This window comes from Rhineura floridana, chromosome 4 (genome assembly GCF_030035675.1).
Source record: "Rhineura floridana isolate rRhiFlo1 chromosome 4, rRhiFlo1.hap2, whole genome shotgun sequence".
Classification (NCBI taxonomy): Eukaryota; Metazoa; Chordata; class Lepidosauria; order Squamata; family Rhineuridae; genus Rhineura; species Rhineura floridana.
Genome location: NC_084483.1, coordinates 41,595,703 through 41,607,857, shown reverse-complemented (window position 1 = coordinate 41,607,857; position 12,155 = coordinate 41,595,703). Strand labels below are relative to the sequence as shown.

General features: G+C 43.8%; 1 protein-coding gene across 3 annotated transcripts in view; it reads left to right on the top strand.

Annotated features, from left to right (window-relative positions):
* Positions 1–12,155, top strand: part of SNTG2 (syntrophin gamma 2) — a 420,613-nt gene that overhangs the window by 160,205 nt on the left and 248,253 nt on the right. The window lies entirely within an intron of this gene.

Genomic DNA, 12,155 nt, shown 5'->3' with positions numbered 1-12,155 from the left:
AACTATACATGACTTTTTTTCCTATATCATCTGGAGATACTGGCTTGGATCCAGAGACGTCTTGTACAAATGGAAAGGTAATTCCATTGCTCCTTCCCATGCAATTCCAGATGGTTCTTTGACCCCCCAGGAGCGGCTTTCTGGAACACAGGGGAGCTGAAGAAGAGTTGGAAGATGCCAGGAAAGCCTCATTATGTGACTAATCTAGGGATGTTCTAGAATACCGCCCAATTTGGTAACAAATTTGCCATTAATTTGCTTATTTGCTATTGTTGTAGATCAGATTTTTATGTAGTGATTTTCCGCACTATTTTCTGAAAGTTTTTTTTAAAAGTCGCATCTAAAATATTGATATTAATATGAACATTTTTATTGATGTTCTTTCAACTTAACAGTATTTTTATTGACCCTTTCTTTCAAAATATCAACATTTCCTTTCAAAATATCAACATTTCCTTTAATATCAATATTTTTATGAGGGAACACCCCCCCCATTGGTAAAAGCAGCAGCTTGAGGACAGAGAACAAACTTGAATCGATATCAGCCTGTTAGGTCAACAGAATGCTTTCAAACTAGCACTGGCCAATGGATCCCATCCCTAGTGTGGTCCCACTCACTCTTCTTTGGATCCAACCCATTATTTTCATACAAATTGAAAAAACTAAAAGATATTCTGAAGTTTTTTAATCAGAGAAGACGAAAGCTGTAGGATGTTCCAGTCATTTGATGAATTTTCAACTCTTGGTTTTTGTGGATTTTTCAAAAGGGAGTCTTGCTTTTGCTTTTAGATACACAAGAGGAAAATAAACAGATAGTATTCTACCTAATTGCTCCGTAAATAACTTAGGCTATGGGATGAAGGATTTTCTAAGAGAGTAACTAACAAAATAAATAAGCATACTCCCTCCTCCTTGTGCTCTGACTAGCTAAATGTAAAGGCACTGGCAGGCACTTGGGCATTTGATTCTTATAGCAGGGTTGTGCTTGCCCTGATCCTAGGAGTGAGCATTTGAGCAACTGCTAAATTTTGTATGCACTCCTATTTAAAAAAACACAACACTCCTAGAAGGCACAGCCCACCTGTAGAGTCTTAACAGATTTAAATTAAATGTGAAAGATAGCACCTTTGGGAGACAGTGGGACTTTTTGAACTTTTATTGAAGCTGGGAGGCAAGGGCTAAGCTATTGACAGAGGTGGGTCCTACAAACTAAAATACTTTCCAAGGCCAGGGTAAAGACCTGCATATTCAGCATATGGCAAAAGCTAGATGCATGTCTGTAGGGAGGGAGTTCTGCAATTTAGGGGCTCCCACAGAGAAAGCCCTCTCCCAAGCCAGCATTCCCTGTATTTCTGAGGGTGGCAGAAGAGAGCCCAAGAGAGTCCCCTCTGCACATCTTAATATCCCAGAAGGTTGGTAGGGAGGTTGGCAGTATTTCAGATGCCAATTGTCAGTGGAAAAACTCCTTTTCTTGTTGTTCCAGGCCCTAGGAATTGAGTGGAAGAAGAGAATGACAGGGGGACAGAGAGAGGAAAACACCCCATTTTCCTGCTGTCCCTGGGGTACATTAGATCATGCCCTGACCCTTCATTCACTTTTACATTTTTATATGCATAGACGCAACATACAATTTAGAAAAAAAAACTCCAGTAGCATGCAGATTTGTTTTTAATATTTTTTTTTAGAAAAGGTAAAGTTGCTAATGTTTCCAACCATCCACTATACTTCCTAAACTTTCTCTGGAAAATAGATAGAAAAACATAATTATTAAAGTGATATTCTGTATTGTATACCTTAAAATAAAAAAGGGCACATTTTTATTTTATTTTGGCTTCTGTTTTATTTCTCATCCATTCCATCTGATTTATTTTCTTGCTTTCTGTTACTCTTCGTCCTTTTCCATTAGTTTTATGCCATTATTACTCCATCCAAAGAATTCATTACAAGTCCATGTTAAGGATTCCTGCCAGGAAATTAATCTTTTCCACTGTCCACTGTAATCCCATCTATTTCCACTTGCCAGCCTCCTACTCTTTAATATATCTCTCCAGCTTCCTTTTTGCGCATTATAGCAGACCTGTACAACTTGTGACCTCCAAGCCAAAGACTGTCCACTAAGCTATATATAGTGGCGTATCAGGGGCTTAACAACCCTCCCGTTATTGTCATTCCAGAAAAGCAGCTATAACAACATTTTATCTCCTTCATGTGGCTTCTAGCTGTTTTGTAGCTTGGTATCTCCTTTGGTTGGATTCTTAGCCAGGGCATGGGGGGAAAGGATACCGATTCCAAGTGCCAAAGGGGAGAAATTCAGGATGTCCAAAATTTCTCTGAGGAGAAATTTAAGGTGTCCTTGTCTTTAGAGGATGTGTTTCTTCTTGTTTCTGTGTCTTTCTCCTGCAAAGCTTCAAACTATTTAGAACCTCTACCTGGAAAATACTTTGAGAGAGTATTCTCCACTCGCTGAAAAGTATCCTCCGTATGTGTGTGTGTGTGAAAGAGAGAGCATGTGTGTGCCACAGCATCAGTAAGGCTGCTTAAACCATACTTATTTATTTTATTTATTATTTGATTTATATCCCACCCTGCCTCCCAGCAGGAGCCCAGGGCGGCAAACAAAAGCACTAAAAACACTTTAAAACATCATAAAAACAGACATTAACATACATTAAAACAAAACAACTTAAAAAATTTTTTTTGAAAAGCTTTGAAGATTTTTTTTTAAAAAAAGATTTAAAAACATACTGGTTTTTTTAAAAAAGGTTTAAAAGCATATTAAAAAGCAATTACAACACTGAAGCAGACTGGGATATGGTGTCAACTCAAAAGGCTTGGTGAAAGAGGAAGGTCTTCAATAGGCGCAGAAAAGATAACAGAGATGGCCCCTACCTAATATTTAAGGGTAGGGAATTCCACAGGGTAGGTGCCGCCACACTAAAGGTCCGTTTCGTATGTTGTGCACAATGGACCTCCTGATAAGATGGTATCTGCACGAGGCCCTCACCTGCAGAGCACAGTGATCAACTGGGTATATAAGGGATAAGAGGGTCTTTCAGGTATCCTGGTCCCAAGCTGTATAGGGCTTTGTACACCAAAACTAGAACTTTGAACTTGGCTCGGTAGAAAATGGGCAGCCAATGCAATTCTTTCAGCAGCGGGGTGACAGGTTGGCAATACCCTGCCCCAGTGAGCAGTCTCGCCGCCACATTTTGCACCAGCTGCCTCATCCGGACCAACCTCAAGGGCAGCCCCACATAGAGCGCATTATAGTAATCCATCCTTCAGGTTACCAGTGCATGGACAACAGTGGTCAGGCTATCCTGGTCCAGAAATGATCTCAGCTGTCTTACTAGCTGAGGCTGGTAAAAGGCACTCCTACCCACGGAGGTCACCTGGGCCTCTAGCGACAAAGATGGATCCAGGATCACCCCCAGACTACAGATCTGCTCTTTCAGAGGGAGTACGATCCCATCCAAAGCAGGCAACTGACCAATTATCTGAACTCAGGAACCACCAACCCACAGTGCCTCCGTCTTGCTACGATTCAGACTCAGTTTATTGGCTCTAATCCAGCCCACCACCAAGTCCAGGCAGCGGCTCAGTGCTTGCATGGCCTCTCCCGATTCAGATGTTACAGAAAAATAGAGCTGGGTATCATCAGAGTACTGCTGACACCTTGCCCCAAATCCCCTGATGACCACTCCCAAGGGCTTCATATAGAGGTTAAACAGTATGAGGGACAAGATGGTACCCTGCGGCACCCCACAGCACAACTGCCAGGGGGCTGAAAGATAATCACCCAATGCTATTCTCTGAAAATGACCCTGGAGATAGGATGTCAACAGATCCCTGACAATAGAGAAAAGCTCCACCGGACGGCTACTTGGGCCTTCTTTGCCGCCCTCCTTGCCACACAGTAGGCATGGTTATGATGTTTTACTTGTGCCTGATCAGCCTCACAGCACGTCTTTCGCCACTTGCGCTGTAGCCATCATCCAGCCTGTTTCATTGCCCTTAGCTCACTGGTGTACCAAGGTGCAGACTGGGCTCCACAATGCTGGAGAGGGTGCTCGGGGGCAATCGTGTCAACAGTGTGACAAGGGCTTTAACAGGGTCATCTGCTCTATCTACTGGGAACTCCCCCAGGGCATTCAGGAATCCAGTGGATTCCATTAGTCTCCGGGGGTGGACCATCTTAATCTGTTCACCATCCCTCTAGGGAAGGATGGAAGCTACAAATCTAAACTTCTCCAGGAAATGGTCTGACCATGACAATGGGGTAACATCCACACTCCCTATCTCCAGACCACCCCTTCCTCAATCTAGAGTAAAAACCAAGTCGAGGGTGTGCTCTGCCCTATGTGTCAGGCCAGTGACAACTTGAGACAGGCCCATGGTCATCATGGAGGCCATGAAGTCCCGAGCCAGAACACTAGAGGCAGCCTCAGCATGGATATTGAAATCACCCAGCACTATTGTTCTGGGCTCCTCCAACACCACAGCCGAGATGGCCTCCGCCAGCTCAGTCAGAGAAGCTGCTGGGCAGCAAGGTGGATGGTACACTAGCAGCAACCCTAGTTTAATATCTCCTCAGCCTGACACCAGGTGCAGGCCCTCACAGCCAGCTCCAAGACAGAGCGGTTTCCTGGTGATAGAGATGGAAGTTTTGTAGACCACAGCAACTCTCCTCCCCCCCGTCCCTGCAGCCTGTGCTGATGTTGCACCAAGTATCCAGGTAGGCAAAGCTGGGTCAGATCAACTCCTCCCAGCTCACCCACCCAGGTCTCGGACCAATTGGCACCTTCATCCACAATCAAATCATGGATAAGTATGGTCTTATTGTGTACCGATCTGGTGTTAAACAACAACACACACAGGCCAGTGGGCTCAGCAGATGCTCAACGAGGAACCCACCCACGAGAGGAGTGGGAGGGAGGAACAAGGCGTAGATAACATTGTCCTCATCTTCTATGGTAATTCACCATCCCCCGAAGGCTATGCTTCCCTCTACCCATGATCACTGAAGTTCTGAGCTAAGGTGCTTCAGTATAGATGCTTCGGTAATTATTGTGCAGTTGAAAAGTCAGCTTGACTCGTACACAACAATTCCAGCTGGGCCCTTTTCCTCTTATGCCTTCCATCATAAAAGTGAAAGATAGGGGAATGAGAGGGGTAAGTCTGAGCCCACCAAGCCACCTGAGCTCTTTCTATTTTACCCTTTTGCATACCTCAAGAATGACCTGCTCCAACCCACATCCTAGGAGCAGAAATCAAATACAGTGTTATAAGAACAAAGAAGGGACCTATTCAAAATTATGGGCGAGTAAAGACCACGATCCACAGTTTAGTAAAATCACATAGCTTAAACGTTTTGTTAAGCAGGTTTAAGGGAATGCATCTGGGTAATACATCTGAATGAATTTACCATTACCTAAAGGCATATGAAACTTGGACATTTGTCCCTTCTCTGAAGACTAAGTTGGTACATTGTCTGTTATGATCAGCACAGTGGGATCTTCATCTTGACCAGAGGCACTTTCTGCTTTGATACTGTAATAAAATTACACATACCGGAATATCTCTTTGAGAGAGAGAGAGAAATTTCATTAAAATGTAGATCCATCACTTGAAATAATTATTTAAAAGTTGGCTTTTTTATTCAGAGTAGCTAAGGTTTTTATAGTTTATTATGAAAGGATAACGACTGTCACAGAGAATGACAGCAAAATGGACACAGCTGGCATCCAAACGGGGAAAACTGTGCCAGAGGTACAATTAATAGTCTAGCTGAGAGAGAACACAATTATCACCTAAAGATAAAAGAAAGCATACCATTAATGTTGCTAGCTTGTAAACCATACAGGGAAGTGTAAATCATTAATAAAAGTAGAATTGATCTGCTGTCTGCCGGATCTTTCAAGATCAGTAAATTACAGCCATATAATTCAGATTCTGTGACCAAAATTGATACTGAATTCAGCAGAAAGTTAGATCTTTCAAAATAATAGGTCCAGTCAAAAGGTGCCTGCACACAGGAGCTTCCCATTCTCATTTTTTATAAGAAACAGGAAAACTCCTTGTCTTTCCACAGTGCCCAAGTTAGTGGGGCAGAGGGATCAGTCCATTTGCCTTTTGCAATGGCCATTTAAGCTACTGTTTTTAGAAGGATAGAGGAGGGTCACCATTTGTCTAAAATTGGTGGGAATCAGAGGCGGGACTTGTGCATTTCATTACAGGCACCTCCACAGTTTCCCCAGTAATTCAACCCATGCTTATCCATTAGGTTTTCATTCTCAAAACTTTCCATTAAAAACCACAAAAACATGGCATTTGTGCCATTTCATGTTATTTATATTTTTAATTTTAATTTAGTTATTCATAAACAAAATTATGGTATTTATACATACAGGCTACAACCTTATACGCACCTGCCTGGAACCAATGGGACTTACGTCTGAGTAGCCTGAGACATGTATGGAATTGTGTTGCTAGTCACAAATCTCTAAAAAGATTCTGTCTCAACAATTATGTCATCTTTTTGTACACACTGTTTTGCTATTTCAGTTAAATCAGGTGAATGGTGGCAATGTGAAAAATAGTAATGACCCGGTACTGCGACAGTTTGTTGCCTTTAAGGACACAATGGGGGAGATGTTCTGAGACCCTCAGAGGAAGGAGACGGTGGCCCACCAACTGGGAACCCTACGACAGGGAAAAGGCTCAGTGGGGGCATATAGCAATGCCTTTCGTGTCTTATCCCAGGAAACGGATTACAGTGACCTAGCCTTGATGTATTTCTACAGAAATGGCCTTAGTTTGGAAGTCTTGGATGAACTGGTGCGCTCCACGCCACCAGACACCCTGAGGGGCCTGATCGAACTGAGTCTGCAAATAGACAGCTGCCTGGAAGGGAGGAAGCTGGAGCAGAGGATGGAACCCTCTCGGGCGCAGGCAATGGCCTTTCTCCCTCGCGTGCACCACTCACCCAGTGCTGGAGCCCCGGTGTTGTCAGGAGAGGAGCCCATGCAGATTGGGGGGGCCAGACCGCAGCTGACCGAGGGAGAGGCGCGGGAGAGGACTGTGTCTGTACTGCGGGAAGCCAGGCCATCTAGCCCGAAACTGTACAGCTGGGAAAACCCAGCCATTGGAAAACTTCGCATCCTAGCTCTCATAGAGGCGAGAGAGTCTTACAGATACCAAGCCTCCGATGCAACCCCTTCCATCCCAAGGAGCCCTACTATTCCCCATTCAAGTCACCCTGCACTCGAGTCTGAGCTTCTTGGCCAAGGCTATGATTGACAGTGGGGCGTCTTCGTGTTTCATGGACAAAGAATTGGTGTGACAACATGCCATCCCCACCCGAGAACTGAAGCAGCCGCTGGCAGTGGAAACCATAGGTGACTGGCCCTTGAAATCAGGTGGGGTGACCAGAGCAACGGAGAAGTTAGAGGTGGCCGTCCCTGGGCATTGAGAAGGCCTGTCGTTCCGAGTACCAGCTGCATGGACTGCCAGACGGCTTGGTTTCGGATAGAGGGACTCAATTTACAGCACGCTTTTGGCAAGCATGGTGGAGACTATTATGAAGTGAACTGCGACTGTCTTCTGCACACCATCCACAAACGGATGGGCAGATGGAGAGGGTGAACACAATTTTGGAACAGTATTTACGTTGTTACATTGGTTACCAGCAGGACAATTGGATGTCATACTTACCATTACCAGAGTTTGCCTATAACAATGCTGTGCATTCACACACGCAACAAACTCCCTTCTTTGCCAACTTCGGCTACCACCCCCGAGCATTTCCCCTCCTGTGGGTCAGTGTCTCTGTCCGAACAGCAGAGGATTTTATACAGGAACTTCAAGCTATGCAACAGTTGCTTCAGGAGCAGTTAGAATGAGCCAAAGCGGGTTACAAGCGAGCGGCTGACCAACATCACCAACATCATACAAGTGGGGGACAAGGTGTGGTTGTCCACATGGTATCTACCTCCTTCAGGCCAATATCGTAAGTTGCAGGACTGGAGAGTAGGGCATTTTGAGGTAGAGGCGCAAATTAATCCAGTGGCTTACAGACTCAAGCTGCCTCCCAACTTCAAGATGCACCCGGTGTTTCATCAAGCCCTACTAACCAAGGACTCTCCTCCCAACCCTCACCGTCCGCAGATCGAGCCAGTTCCTCCCTTGTTGGTAGATGGGGAGGAAGAACACGAGGTAGAACATATATTGGACTCTCGGAAGCGTAGGGGGAGGCTATGGTACTCGGTTCATTGGAAGGAGTATGATCTGACGGAACGTTCCTGGGAGACTGTGGAGGATGTGCACGCCTCAGAGTTGGTGAGAGACTTCCATGAGACATATCCCGACAGAGCCAAACCTCGAGGTGGGAAGGTTTAAGGCATGGAGGGGGGGATGATGTTGAGCCTCTGCTCACCCACGAGGGCTTGGGAGAGGGAAGACATGAGCTTCAGACTCCCCAGCTGTTAGGAGGCGCGGAAGACGCAGGAGTGGTGGAGTCTCAACAAGATCTTGGCCTCGAGAGTGAGACTGGAGTCGGGCCATTTCCCACAGATGGCGCAATATCCGGAGAAGAGAGCGCGCCACTCCCAGACAGATCAGAGGAGCAGTCAGAGGTTGCCTCTGAGCGTGCGTTAACTCCCTCATCGCCGAGCATCTCGAGGGAGCCTCCAAGTGCATTTCTGCCCCCCGACTTAGAGCCTGTTGCTAAGGAGCCTGCTCTTTTGGATGAGCCACTGGAGGCACACACCCCATCACCCCGCTCTCGCCGCCGCTAGAAGCAGACAGGACAGAGGTCAGATGTGTGCAGGAGTCAGAGATTGCGATCGAGGACTTTCCCTACTTAAGACTGCAGCTTTCCGGTTTAAGCTGCTGAGTCAACGTTTTTCACACGCTGCAGAGCATGTCTAGAGTGTAGTTAGGGAATTCTAGTGAGCTAGCATAGAGATTCTTATGAAGCACACTGCTTTTGATGTATTCACTTTAATAAAACAAGATTTAATTGGACCTGTGTCTCAGTCTCATGGATCCCGCTCTGAACGGGACAACGGCTGATTTTTAATGAATTTCAACAAATTATGAGAACACTGACAGAAAAAAGTCCAAAAGGCGTCTGTGTTTCTCTCTCTTTTTACACTTTGAACTCTCGATTCTCTCTGTTTTGTGTATTGCCATGAAAATTTAGAGGGTTGTTAAGCAAGTATTTCTGAGTCCAGGACTATAAGTTTTGTAAGGTTTTGTTTTGAAATGAGTTTATAGGAAGGATCAGAATGGTATGGGGGTATTTTCGATTTAACATTGCTGAATGCGAAAAATCCATGCTGACTGTAGTATATAGCCACTCTTGTGGCTGTATAATCATGTCCTTTGCAGAGGTCATACAAGCAGGTCAGGATTAAAGTATTATTTATTTATTATTTAATGTATATCCTGCCCTCCCAGTAAGAACCGTAAAGTAATGCTGTTTAGGAGATAAATATGTTCATTCTCCTTTGTTCATACTTATTTTCATGATTGGTTTGCGTGTCTGCTACTTAAAAGTACAGAGAAATCTGACAAAATGTGTGCACTTTGTGCTGGCGGACTGACATGGCCCTTTTACAAAATATACCAAACTTTGTTACTTATTGTAGAATTCTCTTTGCACATTACAAAAAAACTTTATCTCTTCTAGCTTAAATGGTAGAGAAGACTTGAGAATGGCATAGAAGACTTAAATGATATCCATGCTTCCACATGAATAAATATGACCTTGGCACGGCATAACCTGGGCACTTGACACTTCCCTTATCAGACATTCAATTTTTGGCATGTACAAATAGAGACAATTGACTTAATATGCAAGCTGTCTCTTATCCTTTAGAAGTAATTGTTGTCAATGGAAAATACTTCTACGTAATGTGTTTAGGTAGAATTGGGGTGTTATTTCCTTTTGCACAGTTGACTGCCTTTGGTTCAGACATACAGCCTAATCCCTTAGGACACTATGAGAACATGTCCCATCATGTCGCTATTACAGATCTGCTGTGGACAATATTGATAATATTCCTCCACCCCAAAAAAATCCCCTGGCTGCCCTGATACACTGTCATATGCTATGTTGCTCAAAACATTTTACCAGCATATGCCCCATTCAGATTATTGCATTGTGCCCTGACACGTACTGGGCACTTTCCCTTCCTCAATCAGATGAATTTCCATTACCAATTGTCAGTTATGCACACGACTAACTTCTGTTGCAGGACATAGGACCATCGCTGGGATTAATTTTCAAGAAATCTTCATTCAATAAAACCTTTGAAGCACAACAGTCAGTTTCCCTCCCATAATGTAGCCTTAAAACTGTGCATCTTGGGAATAATTTACTTCACAGGTAATACTGTACTGTTTTTAATAATAGTATTTCTACTACATAGCTGTAGTGATATTTAGACATTCATAGTGGGGGGAAAGGAAACAAACCCCATGTGTTCTTGGAGCAAACAGAATATGTTGGCCAGGAAAACCAGATTTTGAAGCTTTTCAAAGCCAATGAGAGCCAATGGCTAATAGTAGCACAGGACGTATTTTCATCAGGATCTCAGGAGAGAACATTTAAAGCTCCCCTACTCTTACATTTTTAAAAAACCTGATGTGCTTCAAGTGATGTGTTTGTCGTTACTTATAGGTTGGCCCTCAGTTGAATTTTTTCAGATTTCCATTGTAGGAGCAACATTCAATCTTTTCACCGTATGGGACAGCTATTTAGACAGAGATATAAACCCTGTACTGAGTAACACAATGTAGAAATGAGCGTATGGCAGGGGAATGGGACTGTGCCTTATAGCCCTAGCCTTCACTTCCACACATTGATCATTATGTGTGGAAGGCCTACATATGTTTGCTTTGAATTCCACTTTTACAGGGAACAGATTACACTGGGGATTGCATGTCCATATGGTCCTGTACACAACTGCAGATCAACATATGCAGGAGCATTGTGGGTCAGCAGGCACAATCCTCTCCCTCCACACATTCATTTATACTGCTACAGCCTAATCACAGCTGATGTAAACTACCACTTACAGTCAGTAGTGTTGTGGCAAATTCAGAAGTTCAGGGTCCCTTCACGATAGTCACAGCCCTCCCCTTCTCAGATTATAGAATTATCTGGTCAGGCTTGAATACTGCTTTCTGCTTCTGTAACACTGTCACCATTTGACTGTCCTGTGTCATTGTCAGATATTGCTTGAATTACTGAGTTCAGTGTCTACACATTTAACTCATATTGCTAGCAAACTGCTTGATGATGCAGATGGGATGCTATCATCAGGATTCATTGTCTCTTCTTAGAATTCTCACTCCTCTGTGATGCCTGGCTATCAAGGTCCTGTATGACAAACTCCAAAATAACACTCCAGTCTCAAATACAGGAAACAGATTTAATGAAAAACTCAAAACATACATCTAAAAAAGGAATGCTAGACAAAGCACTTGGCTGATTGAATATTTCTCACCTGTGCTTAGCAAGCAACTCATGAGTCTTAAAAAGACATTATACCACATCTCCACTTCCTAACGAACACACACATACACATATAAAAACAATAAAGTCATATTTAGCATATATCAAAACACAAAAGTAGAAAATCAAACAAATCACTGTGATGGGGCCAGATGTCACCAGTACTTAGCCCACCACTGAAGATGGTCTTTACCATCATCCTTCCTCAAGGGACCTAGTCCCTAAATCTTGCTGGTAAGATGACAGGTCTGCCTCAAGATGTTAAACATACAGGAAACCTTTCTTTAACAGGAAAAGCACTTGTCTCCTGAGGCACGATGTTGTCCTCATCAGCGTCTTTAACATCACTTACAAAGTTGTCAAGAGGATCATCCAGTTGAACATCCTGTTCCATGGCAACAGATTCTTCCTGCCCTGAACATATAATATCACCACATTTCTCAGATGTCTGCCTTTGAAGCTTTAAATGGTGTCTATTGTGCCAATATTTGTGACCATCTGGTGTCATTACTTGATATGAATGAGGCTGCTCACATTTCTCTGTAACAGTAGCAGGGAACCAGCCTTTGTTAGACTCTATCAATACTGAATCTCCTTCTTCTAGGGCCTTGAGGTGCTTTGCTGTACGGTCATA